Source organism: Hemibagrus wyckioides, unplaced genomic scaffold (genome assembly GCF_019097595.1).
Source record: "Hemibagrus wyckioides isolate EC202008001 unplaced genomic scaffold, SWU_Hwy_1.0 Contig29, whole genome shotgun sequence".
NCBI classification, from domain to species: Eukaryota; Metazoa; Chordata; class Actinopteri; order Siluriformes; family Bagridae; genus Hemibagrus; species Hemibagrus wyckioides.
In genome coordinates, this window is record NW_026690790.1 from 232,578 (window position 1) to 243,801 (window position 11,224).

Here is an 11,224-nt window from a genome sequence, read left to right on the forward strand (position 1 = left end):
AAAGTAGGGTCCACTCAAAGTTAAGTAATATGGAAGCTTTAAAAAAAATTAGGTTTAAGTTTCAATAAAAAAACACTTTTAAAACTCTCAAAGTTAAGTAGAGCAAACCCAAAATAATGACTAAGGAAATGCAGAAATTTAGAGCAAGAAGTATTTCTTACATATAGAAAATTAAGTAATAAATACAAAGACTAGTCTTACTTGAACTACATAATTATTTTTATTAGGTAGATCAGGCTGAATATTTTTATCAGAGCAGACTGGTTAAAAAATAATTTAAAAAATAATAGTAATAATAATATAGCCACCTTCAGAAAATGTGGATTCAAACACATTTCTTATTCTTCTTTAAGCAGAAGCGTTCCTTCCGCCCATGGCTACAGGGGTGGCGGTTGACCACGGGGCCTTAAGCCGAGACCATTCAAGGTCAGTGACCTGCCGCGAGCCGTGAGCCAAGGCCGAGCTCCCTCCTTCCTTGGGAATGGTTAGATGTCTCCTGTAGAGCTGGTGAAGTGGAAGGCGTGTTAGTCGCACGGCAGACCATTTGTAGTGCCCGTGCCAGGCTTCCTCCTTGTCTGGCCGAATGACTTGGTCATCTTCTTACCACGCATGCGTAACCCCACCGCCGCCCTCAGGTAGCGTGGGATTTGAGTGGTGTAAGGCAACCATGCCTTCTGTCTATGCCCTTAAGGAAAAAGCTCTACCGCTTTCTAAAGAAGTTTGCCTCACCGGTCTGGACGTGGTGCGCAGTCATGCCGACAAAAACCTGCTCACTCACACATACAGGAGAGCCCTGGCAGAGGTGCCGAAATAGCTCAGTTGGGAGAGTGTTAGACTGAAGATCTAAAGGTCCCTGGTTCGATCCCGGGTTTCGGCAGCTGGAGGTAGTGTAGTCCACCAGCACAGTTGTGCAACTTATGCCTCAGACTTGAAAACAGCAAAACGTGGAAATAGTGCAGGATAAAGGTCTGAAAGCCCCTGAAAGGTAAAAGGTCTGAAAGCCCCCTGGTCTGAGACGAGAGCAGAAAAAACTCGCGTGGGTTCGAGTCCCACCCTCGTCGTGCGTGTGCTTCCTCTTTACCGCTATGCGCCACACAGCAGCAACTGAATGCTCCCCCAGACAGTCGTGCAGCATGAAAACAACAGTGATCCGACTACTTTGAAAATCGTGCAGTGTGAACTCGGCATAAGTGTTTCACAACCTTGGGCTGCATTCCCATGCTGGTTGGACACACATGCTGTAACATATATGCACACACATATGAGCAAGCCACCTCAACAGGAGGTGGAGGATATGGACCGCCAGTCCACGTTTCAAAATTAAGCTCTACCCCACCCCACAACTTCAGGCCCAGTATAGAACACACACACACACACACGTATACATAAAATGTTTTTCCCCATGTTATGAGACTAATTTAATGTAATGCTTTCTTTCCGCTTCCAGGAATCAAAAACGAAAACAAACTGGAAAAATAAAGAAAACTGAAGAGCTGACTAAGAAGCAACATGAAAAGAAAAAAAGACAGTGGTCAGTTATTTTTTAGTGCCATGGTAAAATGCTTCATGTTTTTTAGGTAAACGTTGAAATGTTGTCCTGTTTATTCCTGTTTTAATGTTTTTCTTAATTTTTTTTATTTTTGGCTTTTGTATTTTTGAAGCACTGGACAATAAAACTGTTTTGAACTTGAATGCATGATTGTGTAAATATTATCTGTTTCTTTCTGCATTATCTCAGACTAGTATACTTATTATCATTACCCAAATAATTAACCTCATTACCGAAACCTATATATCATTACCGAAACTCATGATTATTAGATGTTAATTTAATTAATAGAGATATAGTACTTTGATTTTAAATGCATGTGCAGAATCTTAAAATGATGTTCTCTCAGGTTTGTCACATCATTTTGAAAAAATGTCAGGTGTCTTCAAAATATAAAGAAAAAATATTTGTAAATTGTGGACGGTGTTGCGGTAATGAGAGAAATCAGTTAAAATTTAAAAAACTGTTAAATTAAAAATAAATATTATTTCAGAACTTGAAGTAACTGTGCATGACTATTAATAATCCATTTTTAAAACTGTGAATTTTAAATTTTAAAGAAATTTAAATATTGTGAAAAAGTTCAATATTGGAGACTCATGGTGTCGCACTCTAATCAGCTAATTAACTTAAAATACCTGCAAAGGTTTCCTGAGCCTTTAAATGTCTCTCAGTCTGGTCCAGTAGGCTACACAGTCATGGGGAAGACTGCTGACTTGACAGACATCCAGAAGACGGTCATTGAGACCCTGCACATGGAGGGTAAGACACAAAAGGTCATTGCTGAAGAAGCTGGATGTTCACAGAGTGCTGTGTCCAAGCACGTTAATAAAATTTTAATGGAAAGAAAGTGTGATAGAAAAGGTGCAGAAACAACAGGGATAACCGCAGCCTTGAGAGGATTGTGAAACGAAGCCCCTTCAAGAATCTGGGGGAGATTCACAAGGAGTGGACTGCAGCTGGAGTCAGTCGCATTCCTTGTGTCAAGCCAGTCCTGAACCAGAGACGATATCAGAGGTGTCTTACCTGGGCTAAGGACAAAAAGGACTGGACTGTTGCTCTGTGGGCCAAAGTCCTCTTTTCAGATGAAAATAAATTTTCCATTTCATTTGGAAATCAAGATCCCAGACTTTGAAGGAAGAGAGGAGGGGCAAAAAATCCAAAGTTGCTTGAGGTCCAGTGTAAAGTTTGGGGAGTGGTTTGGGGAGCCGTATCATCTGCTGGTGTTGGTCCACTGTGTTTTATCAGGTCCACAGTCATCTACCAGGAGGTTTTAGAGCACTTCATGCTTCATTCTGCTGACCAGCTTTATGGAGATGCTGATTTCATTTTCCAGCAGGACTTGGCACCTGCCCACACTGCCAAAAGTACTAATATCTGGTTTAAGGACCATGGTGTCCATGTGCTTGATTGGCCAGCAAACCCTGTGAAATCCCATAGAAATCCCATAGAGAATCAGTGGGATACTGTGAAGAGGAAGATGTGAGACACCAGACCCAACAACGCAGAAGAGCTGAAGGACGCTATCAGAGCAACCTGGGCTTCCATAACACCTCAGCAGTGCCACAGACTGACCGTCTCCATGCCACGCCGCATTGCTGCAGTAATTCATGCAAAGGGAACTCCGACCAAGTATTGAGTGCTGTACATGTTCATACTTTTCAGTAGTCCAACATTTCTGTGTTGAAAATCATTTTTTTAATTAGCTTTTTATTGGTGTAATATTCTAGTTTTCTGAATTTTGGGTTTTCATTAGATGCAAGCCATAATCATCAAAATTAAAAAAAATTAAACACTTAAAATATATAAAAAATATATCAGTCTGTGTGTAATGAATCTATATACTATAGAGTTTCACTTGTTGAATTGAATTACTGAAATAAATCAACTTTTCGATGATATTCTAATTTATTCAAATACACCTGTGTATATATGGTGGGGGGGGAACAAAATCTCTGCTGCCCTCTAGTGGACAACTCTGAACATAACCATGACGACCACGATTTGACCAAGCAGGAGTAAAATAAAAATATATAAAGGCTAAAAATATACATTATAGAAATATAACATACATATAATAATAAAAATGCTTTTTATTACAAAAGTACAGCTTTTGTATAAATATATAATCACTGCCCGATGCCTGTGGGTCATTATACACAGAATCGAACTGAGCAATTATTTTCTTTACCCGTGTCACGAAAACTGAAGGACGTCATAGTACGGGTTTTTAAACTGTGGTCAGCCCTGAATAGGGGACAATGTCATTTATTTGTTGCTGCTGTTTCTTCTTCTTCTGGTGTCCTTATCCATGAGAGACAGAGAGAGAGAAAGAGAGAGACTTTGACTTTTACAATCCTTTTATTTACACATAAGTCACATAATATGTGGTAAAATCAGGGTGACTCAGTAATTCAATAAATACATTTTAAAATATTTCAATAAATTAAGTTAAGACATCAGCGAATGGTGGATTTAGTTTAGCTCTGGTGCAAAGCAGGGTTTCTCTTCTGCTACAGAGCACAGAGCATTAGCATGACACCACACTGTCTCAAACATCTTCACATCATTCATCTTTCTGTAGAAATTAAAATCAATTAAAATTCTTGATTTAACAAGTCTGAGGAAAATTCTCTTTGCATCAGTCTGTGTTTTGTGCAAACACAGGTATATCGCCATTTTTGCCTGACCAAATATAAAATTGATCATTTGAAACTGTTCCTCCTGACGTACTTAAAACATACTGAGAGAGAGACAGAGAAAAAGATCTTTATGTGGTGGGTATGAGAACCCTGATTTGGCTGATGTGATAATTATAGCATCATTACAGATAATACAGTCTATCTGTGTAAACTGTGTGTGACGGATAAAAAGTGCAGCTTTGTTCCAGAGCTACAGTATCCTATAGTAATGTTGTAAATGCTTGATTCTGATTGGTCAGATTCATTCGTTAATAAAAAGGGTGTGGCTGGTGATATGTTGAAGCTTTTCATGAGGAAATGTGTAATATATTTGGAAGGAGTCTCCAGTTTTAGTGTTTTTCTAATAAGGTTTGTTTGTGTTATTTTCAGTAACAGGATATGTTTTAGATTTTGGTCTAAAACTTTAAGAGCAAAAAATCAAGAGTTTGGTGAGATCATGATCCTTTATAACTGGAATAATGTGGATAATTTGCTTCGGTGATGTTCCACAATATTGGATGCAACTCAACAACAACAACAACAAAAGATGTTCATTAATTAGTAAAAAATTCTACACCAATTAGCCATAACATTATGACCACCTGCCTAATATTGTTTTGGTCATCCTTTTGCTGCCAAAACAGCCCTGACCTGTCAAGGCATGGACTCTACTAGATCCCTGAAGGTGTGCTGTGGTATCTGGCACCAAGATGTTAGCAGCAGATCCTTTAAAGGAGAAGTTCACTTCCAGAACAAAAATCTACTGATAATTTCCTCACCCCCTGGTCATCCAAGATGTTCATGTCTTTCTTTCTTCATTAAAGAAATGATGTTTTTTTAAGAAAACATTTCAGATTTTTCTCCATATAGTGACCTTCAATGGTGTCCTGGAGTTTGACCTTCCAAAATGCAGTTTAAATGCAGCTTGAAAGAGTAGTGTTTACGTTAGGTTAATATCTATGCATTGAAAATATAGTCAGTGAATGTTTTTTGGGGATTATTTGCAGCTCAGCCTCTTTCCTGTCCAGGCCTATACAGTGTTTCTATATTAATATTAAAAGCCATTTTGAATTGGATTCATTATTGGGGTTTGGAACTTAACTGTTTAATGTTAACTGCTTACATGATGTCATGAGGTCATGTGACCAACTGGCATCATGTAGAATTCTGAATTCTGTTCAGAACATCACCTGACGACGTACATAGCAACCATCCTCAGACCACCTTTAGCTATCGACAGAGAAACAGTGCCCCTTGTGTAGCAGCGATTTTACAGCGTTTAGCAGCATTTCACCACTGAACTTCACCCTGAAGTATCAGAGGTGATACTTTCTAATAGATTCAGACCTGCAGGACACGTCCAATCTGTCCACATTTGCAGGGACAGGAAGACCGGCTCTCCTCTCGGATACGCGTACGTCAACTTTCGATAGCGAAAGTTGACGGTAAAACAAACCTTTTCTTTTTTCTACACTGTTTCTTACCTGTTTTTGCAGCAGATTTAAGGCTACATGTGTAACTTCTGTAGTATTTTATAGTTTTACTATATGGATATGGTCATGTTTTAAATGGTACTAAAAAGATATGAAAAGATATTTGGATGAGTTATATATAGACTATAATAGACTTTAATTAAAAATGAATGGTTTATTTCTGTTCCCTCAGCTGAGAGAGCCATTGACATGTTCAATTTTGAAATCCTCCTGGGGAGACCCATGCGTGTCATGTGGTCTAACTGGGAACCCACCGCCAAGCCCATCAAGGGAGGGAACATATTCATCAGGAACCTTGATTGGTCCATTGACTGCACCTCCCTGTTTGACACTTTCTCTGTGTTCGGGAGGATCGTGTCATGCAAGGTTCGAGCTTTGAGCTGTTATATATGAATATATATATCTGAATAGCTGAATATCTGTGTTTCATGATTAGTGTGTTGTTGTGTGTTGACACGCTGTGTTTCTCCTGAAGGTTGTGGAATCAAAAGGTTTGGGTACGTTCAGTACGAGTCAGCGGAGGCGGCGGCGCTGGCCATCGAACGGCTGAACGGAAAACTCCTGAACGACCGGCAAGTGTAAGTCACGTGTAAATTAGTGTCTTTTTACCAGCCAGGGTTCAAATGTCAGGATTTCTTACATTCCTTTTTAAACTAATTGCATTCTTTTGCAACTCTTTATATTGTCGAAACAGAGATTTGTTTGGTCTTATGAGGGTATTTCAGTCAACATCAGGTGGTAATTTTGCTGTCGAGGACATAACTTTTAACAGCAGGGTTTAGATTGTAAGTGCAGCCTCTCTGTTGTGTTACAGCACCATCGAGTACTTCAGGTCTTGGGAAGAGCGCAAGGTGGAGGTGTGCAGGGCCGAGGAGGCCAAGGTGGAGGTGCGCAGGGCCGAGGAGGCCAAGGTGGAGGCGCGCAAGGCTGAGGAGCCCAAGGTCGAGGCACGCAAATTTATCAAGAAGATTGACCTCACCATCCACAGAAAGTGCCTGCGTAGAGCCCCACCATTACTGTACAATGTACCACCAAAACTGTGCCAACCAGTGCTGCCTCCCTGTTTGAAAGGAGCACCCTTGAGACACCTTGCACAAAGGACACTGTCCAAAGCACCAAGGCATCTGCCTCAGAGGACATCAGCCAGATTGTCTACACTGCTGCCTCACAGATGGTCCAAGCCGCCGGGTCTCCTGCCCCAGTAAACAATGTGGAAGCTGTTGAAACTGCTGGCCCAGAGAACTCTGAGGAATCTGTTGAGACAGCTGCCTCAGAGGGATCTGTGGAAGCAGTGAAGACAGTGGCCTCAGATGACAGGGTGGAAGCAGTAGAGGCAACTGCACCAGTGGAAGCTACTGAGACAGCTGCCCCAGAGGAAACTCTGGAAGCTGTCTCAGAAATCAGAGTTCCGGCTCCACTTCAGGTCCAAAACACAACAAAAAGCACCCACACACAACAATAACAATATTCTGCATGCTTAATATTACATGCTAAAGATAGTGTATGATGGATTATGGTACTAATCTAATTGTGTGATAATTATATTGTGTAGTAATAATAATAATAATAATAATAATAATAATAATAATAATATCCTGTGTTCCCAGGATGTACCTAAATTTCCACCACCCCAGAAGAGGCTGACGATCTATATGTTAGAGTCAGCAGATTTAGATGACCAGATCATGATGGCCTGTGAATTTCACACACACACACACACATCCGGCTCGTATACACTCCTGCTCTCCAGCTTAGCATTTTATTCCACTTTTATCATCACATGTCCACTGAAAACATCTACAAACTCCTGCTTTCAACTGCATTTGTTTTTAGTACTTGATATCAGTTCATAGAGAGTCTGAGCCCCACCACCCATGCTACCTGATCAGATGCCTCTGTTTCTGTTCTCTCTCGCTCTTTCACACACCTCACACACTTTCTCTCTCTCTTTGCAGATGATTACTTGCTTCCACTGGTAGCAGAAATCCATTTCTAGATTTCTAAAATTTCAAGATCATGAACATGATTAGTGATCCCGAGCATTTGCAAGCCAAGGTAAGTGTACACACACACACACACACACACAGTCAAGAAATATACATTCACGCAACATGGCAAGTGTTTCATATCAGATTCATAAATATCTTTAACATGTTAGCTTTGGTCATTTGGAAAACAAAGCCCCACCTATCAGGAACAGCTGGACAGTTCCCTGCCAGGCCCAGAGAGGGCGCTGGCAGGTGAACCTTGGAAGCCTGCTTCTTTTGTGTGTCTTTTGTTATGCCCTTCCTATTGTTCCTATCCTGATTGTGTCACCTGTATCCCATTAGCCCTAATGTCTACCCCTATAAATAGGGATCCTTGTGTTTGTGTCCTTGTCCATGATTGTTATCTGTACCGTGGTTTCTGTTGGGGTTTTGTTTGCTAGGTTCCATGTCCAAGCTAAGGTCTAGGTTTTGTTTTTGTTTTGTTTAGTTAACCATGCCATGTCTAGTATTAATATTATCTAATATTAATACCTTTATTGTAATTCACTTCATTATTCACTAACATTGTTGTGTCACTTATACTGTCATTATTGTAAATATTAGACCTGATTGTCATTTTTATTTTCATTAAATTTTCAAAATCAACTTTGTGTATGTTTATTTATTTCCAAGAACATTTAAATCTACTACTATAACCATCTAATAAATCTTATAATCTAATAAAAATAAAATAAAAATATACTAGTGAGGATAGATGGAAAGGCGGACAGACAGACAGATACTAGTGAGTATAGATGGAAAGGCGGACAGACAGACAGATACTAGTGAGTATAGATGGTGACATAATGAACTTAGTGCCTCCACAGGAGCAGTCTGACACTTTCACGGTTGGCAAAAGGCAAGCTGTCAAGAACAAAGACAACAAATCGCCTAAATTTATTGTAACTGCAGGTATAAATGAACTGCAACACTCAGGGTTTCATAAGATCATACCTTGTTCATGGGTACTATAGCCATCCTCACTTCTGATGCTGTGAGTGGATGGAGAAATGGCTTTGAAAAACCCATCAATCTCACTATTCCTATTGTGGAGAGGCTGTTTTTTGTGATGGAGGACATCACAGTATCCACAGAACCACTCATCAGGAAGACACTCTCTGCACCTACGGAGGAAATCCAAAATTAAGTAATGAATTTGTTGTTAACTGAAAGACTTTAAGTTTTTGTTTTATCGGCATCATAGTCAACAACAAATCCGAAATGTCCCCACACCACAGATTTGACTAATATCTCCTACCATTAGCACTTCTTAAGCCAGCATTTTCAGAAGCTCTACGCAAAGTATTATTTAGAGTCATGACATACCGAGTCTCTCCACTGTATTTACTATTAATTCACAAGTATGACCCTTGCTGAGTTTGTTCTCGATTCTGCTCTGTGGTTTTGTGTCCTTGTACCGTTTCTGCACTGACTGTCTTTGCTAAATTTTTTGATTACTCTGCCTGTTTATTTTGACTCAGATTTTTGCCTACTGATGTGGATTTAATAAACTACCACTTATGGATTCTACACCTTCTGCCTCTAGGAGTTCATCACAATTAGATAGATAGACACAGTTTTCCACACGTTCAGACAAAGCTTTCATGTCGAAACATGGGTGCAGATTCCATAGAAAGAAATTACATGTTTTTGTGTCTTCGTTGGTAGGAGTTTAAAATTCAATTCAATTCAACTTTTTTCTGCAAAACGGCAGAAAAACATCACAAATTTTGACATTTGACATTTTTTGCCACAACAATCACAAAAAAAACTTTGTGAAGGCCTGAAAGAACTGAATATTTAAGTGACATGTAAGTTGACATCTGTAAACAGGATGCATTTGACCATAGGGTCAGATTTTGGACAAGCCTGACCTCAGTAGACGTGTTATTTAATAAAGTAACAATAATGAGGTATTTCATTTCAAACTGTTTATTTCATTTATTCAGCAAATGAGTTTATGCTAAGATTTAAAGCTGAAGATGATCGAGTTTTTGTTGTTAAGATTGTTTTAGATTTCTGCCAAAACTAGCATGCTACTGGTCAATTAGAGAAATTATTCTCAGATTTTTAAAGACATCATTTGAAGAATATTTCCTGAGCAGCAGGTAAGTAAAACATTGCCAGTGAGATTGTGTCTGGATGAAGCAGAGCATTTAATGCTAGAATCCCTGCAACAGCAGGAGCTTTGTTCTTTATGTAACTTCTACATTTACATCTTGATCCTCTTAATAGAAAGAAGTTTTCACTCTGTGGCATTAATTTGTTGTTGTCTTTTTGAAAATTTTCCTCACAGACTTTCTTTCATGAATATAAACCCCCATTAATTCCTATTATTACTATTCTATATTTAAGGTATAATTAATAACTTAAATATTTTCATTTGGATTTTTTTCTAATCTAACTTTTTAGAATGTTAGATTTATTAGATTATAAGATTCAAACACTCTTAAGTCATAAATAAATAAATGTACACAAAAGGTTCTTTTTAAATTTTAATTAAAATGCCAATCATAATATGAAATTATTATTGGAGGGTGTGGGGCTTATTCATTCCTTTTATTGTTTTTTTTCTTAATCTTGCTGATGTTTTTGCATGATTGCAAAATATCATCTTCAGGGTTTCCTAAAAGAGAAGTGCAGGAGAAAATGACGTCTGTCCACAGCTGGATGTTGCACTTCCACATCAGATCCGGATGGGGCTCCAACCTCTGGCTTGGTGTCTGTATCACAGACGTTATTTCATCTGTTCTCCCTGATCACAGGTGGTGTTGCTGTCTATCTAGCAATAGCCTCTTGTGGAAATTTGGGGCAGAAGTGTAATGCCTACCTCAGGAACGAAGCTCTTCATTAGGCAGGGAGGCAACATGGGCTGGCAGAGTTTCTGAGGAATATAAAACTGCATCCTCTGCATTCTCTGACAAGCAAGGAAACCATGACCTCATTCACGGAGCCGAACCCCCTAGAGCGGCCGTTCTCTATCATCACCTTTATGTTTTTGATTATTCCAAATTGCACAAAGAACAAGCGCGGACCCTCATAACCCAGGTTCTCATCCACGTTCTTAACGTAGAGATGCAGACCCTGGAGCAGAAGAGGCAGAGTTAGCATTCCTTTTGTGTGTGTGTACACATGTGTTTACCTGCTCAGTCTTCTGACTGAGCCCAGTCTGCCTCTCTACACTCGTCTGCCCTTATCCCACATCCAGCTTCTTGTGCACCTCTGCCTCACGATGCTTAAAGGATTTGAAGTGCTCTATGGTGCTGTAACACAACAAACGTTGCTCTTAGCGTCTTTATCTAAACCCTGCTGTTAGAATGACATCTTTGCCAGCAAAATTACACCAGGAATTTGACTGAAACGCTCTCATAAAATCAAACAGAACCCTCTGTTTCAACAGTATATGGAGTTCAATAAACATCAAATGCAATTAGTTAAAGCACAAAAAAACCTGACACTTTAACCCTGGCTGGT

General features: G+C 39.4%; 1 non-coding gene across 1 annotated transcript; it reads left to right on the forward strand.

The window, feature by feature from the left end:
- Nucleotides 1–804: 804 nt before the first annotated feature.
- Nucleotides 805–877, forward strand: trnaf-gaa (transfer RNA phenylalanine (anticodon GAA)). Its single transcript has one exon. It is a non-coding gene; the product is annotated as a tRNA-Phe (tRNA).
- Nucleotides 878–11,224: the final 10,347 nt, after the last annotated feature.